The sequence below is a fragment of the Chiloscyllium punctatum genome, chromosome 8 (assembly GCF_047496795.1).
Source record: "Chiloscyllium punctatum isolate Juve2018m chromosome 8, sChiPun1.3, whole genome shotgun sequence".
NCBI classification, from domain to species: Eukaryota; Metazoa; Chordata; class Chondrichthyes; order Orectolobiformes; family Hemiscylliidae; genus Chiloscyllium; species Chiloscyllium punctatum.
Genome location: NC_092746.1, coordinates 78,306,416 through 78,309,919, shown reverse-complemented (window position 1 = coordinate 78,309,919; position 3,504 = coordinate 78,306,416).

Here is a 3,504-nt window from a genome sequence, read left to right as displayed (position 1 = left end):
GTGGAGTCACAGGTAGATAGGATAGTGAAGAAGGCATTTGGTATGCTTTCCTTTATTGGTCCGAGTATTGAGTACAGGAGTTGGGAGGTCATGTTGCGGCTGTACAGGACCCTGGTTAGGCCACTGTTGGAATATTGCGTGCAATTCTGGTCTCCTTCCTATCGGAAAAATGTTGAGAAACTTGAAAGGGTTCAGGAAAGATTTACAAGGATGTTGCCAGGGTTGGAGGATTTGAGCTACAGGGGGAGGCTGAACAGGCTGGGGCTGTTTTCCCTGGAGTGTCGGAGGCTGAGGGGTGACCTTTATAGAGGTTTACAAAATCATGAGGGGTATGGATAGGATAAATAGACAAAGTCTTTTCCCTGGGGTGGGGGAGTCCAGGACTAAAGGGTTTAGTGTGAGAGGGGAAAAATATAAAAGATACCCAAGGGCAGCTTTTTCATGCAGAGGGTGGTACATGTATTGAATGAGCTGTCAGAGGAAGTGATGGAGGCTAATACAATTGCAACATTTAAAAGGCATCTGAATGGGTTTATGAATAGGAAATGTCTGGAGGAATATGGGTCGGGTGCTGGCAGGTGAGACTAGATTGCGTTGGGATATCTGGTCGGCATGGACGGGTTGGACCAAAGGGTCTGTTTCTGTACTCTAATTCACATCTCTATGACTCTATGAGTGACAATTTAGTTCCAAGTCAGGATGGGGTGTGTCTTGGTGGGGATTTGCAGCTTTTGTCTTTTTATGTTGTAGAAGCCACAAGATTGAAACATATTGTCTAAAGAGCCTAGGTGAAAAGCTTTAATGCTATTTGCATCTCCGTATCAACCCCTAAAAAGGCTACATCCCATTAAATCCAGTATAACTGAGCTTTTCAACAGTGTACTAAATTGATAATTACTGCTAACGAGCCTCACTACTCCAGGAAGGTTCATTCGATATTTTTGGAATGACACAATTTAAAAAGTCCCCTTTTTCCAAAAGTCTTTTTTAGAAATGTATCTTTTATTTCTGCTTCTATAATCTGGTTATAATCGTGAAATTTGCAGGACATGAAACAAAAGTGAAGGAAATCGAGGCCATTTTAACTTCTTGTGGTCGGTTGTATGTAAGTGCTTGACTGTGATTAGTTGATGACCAGCTTGCTAACATCACTGGTGCTGCATGTTAAAAGATTCCATTGAACTGACATCAGAATTAAAGAGTTTAAACTACTTAATTTTATTCACTCATGGGATGTGATCACGCGCTGGTTGAGCAAACATTTATTGTCCATCCCTAGTTGCCCTTAAGAAAATGGTGATGTGCTGCCTTCTCGAACCACTCCACTGCTGTCCATTTGGTGCAAGTATACCTACAGTGCTCGGAGGAAGGGAGTTCCAGGATTTTAATCCTCTGACAGTGAAGGAATAGCAATTTATTTCCCAGTCCAGGTGAATGGCTTGGAATGGAACTTGCAGATGGTGGTGATTCCATATGTCTTGTCCTTCAAGATTTTTTTATTTGTTCATGGCTAGCCATCATTTATTGCCCACCCCTAACTGCCTTGGAGAAGATGGTGGTGAACTGCAGCCCCCAGCAGTGGTCACAGGTTTAGAAAGTGCTCACTAGTGAACCTTGGTAAATTTCTGCACTGCATCTTGTAGATAATGGAGGGACTGAATGTTTGTGATTGTGATGCCAATCAAACAGCTGCTTTGTCTGGGATTGACTCAAGCATCTAGAGTGTTGTTGGAGTTGCACTGACCAAGGGAAGCATATAGTATTTCATCACAATCCTGACTTGTGCATTGTAGATGATGGGCAGGCCTTGGGGAGTCACAAGTTGCTGTTGTGGCCATTTCATTTATATAGTTAGTCCAGTTCAGTTTCTGGTTGATAATAGCCCCCAGAATGTTAACAGTAAAGAGATTCATAAATGGTAATGGTATTGAATAGCAAGGGGCATTGGTTAGATTTGCCATTGTTGGAGATGGTAATTGCCTGGCACTTGTGTGCTGCAAATGTTGCTTACCACTTCTCAGCCCTAACCTGGATATTGTCCAGATCTTGTTGCATTTGAACATGGACTGCTTCTGTTTCCGAGAAATCACAAATGGTGCTGAATATTGTGCAATCATCAGCAAGCATCCTCACTTCTGACCTTATTTTGGATAGATGATCATTAAAGCAGCTGAAGATAGTTCGACCTCGCACGCTACCCTGAGAAATTCCTGCAGAGATGTCCTGGAGCGGAGAGGAGTAACCTCCAACAAGCACAACCTGTCTCATGCCAGGTATGACTCAAACCAGCATGGAGATTTCCCTCCGATTCCCATTGACTCCAGCTTTTCTAGGGCTTCTCATTGTCACACTTGGTCAAATGTGGCCTTGGTGTCAAGGACAGTTACTGTCAACATACCTATGGAATTCAGCTCTTTTATGCATGTTTTAACTAAAGATGTTATGACATCAGGAACTGAGTGGCCCTGGAAAGACCCAGACTGAGCATCAGTGAGTAGGTTGTTGCTGCGGAAGTGCTACTTGCTGGCACATTCTTGTATCATTAACCTGGATTTTGCCATCAGTAAACTATCTCATTCATAAATATTTAATTGCATCTGATGTCTGTTTCTCCTGATGGCTTCAGACAAAGCATTTCAATTTAACCAAACTCAATATTTTGTGAAAGCAAAGGAACATTGAAATTGTCCAGCAGCAGAAAGAATAAAAAGTCTAAATGGTGAGAGATTGCGGAGCTCTGAGATGCAGAGAGATCTGGGTGTCCTAGTGCATGAATCACAAAGGCTAATATACAGGAAAAGAATGTTGTCAGGAGAGCTAATCAAAGGGGAACTAAATGCAGGAATAGGAAGGTTAAGCTTCAATTATACAAATATTGATGAGACCACTTTAAGAGTGCTGTTCACTATGCTCACAGAAGGATGTTAATGCGTTGGAAGCAATTCAGAGGTTTACTAGACTAATACCTGGAATGAATGAATTGTCTTACGAGAAAAGGACAGACAGGTTAGGCCTGCATCCTCTCGAGTTTATAGGTGACTTGAATGGGTAGATATCAAAGGGAGGTTTCTTGTGGGGAAATCTACAACTAGGAGTCATGGTTTTAAAATAAGGGGGCACTCATTTAGGACAGAGATGAGAGAACGTTTTTTTCTCTGAAGGGAAATTCTCTTTGGAATTTTCCTTTCACAAAATGTAGTATATTTAAATACTTTTTAAAAAACAGAGAAAGAAATCTTAAATACAAAGAGGATGAAAGGTTATCAGGTGGATAGAGTGGAGTCTAAAATTAGATCCTCCACGATTTAAATGAATGGTAGAGTAGTGTTGAGAGGCCGACTCTTGATGCTTATTTGTATGTATATGGGAAAGTTAAAGAATCACTGAAAAGATATACATTTGATCAAGCTGTTCATCTTGCACTTACAATAAAACAGAAAAACCAAGGTAAAAGGAAAATATTTTTACTTTGAATTTAAGAGAAAGAAAATTCTGATTCGTGGA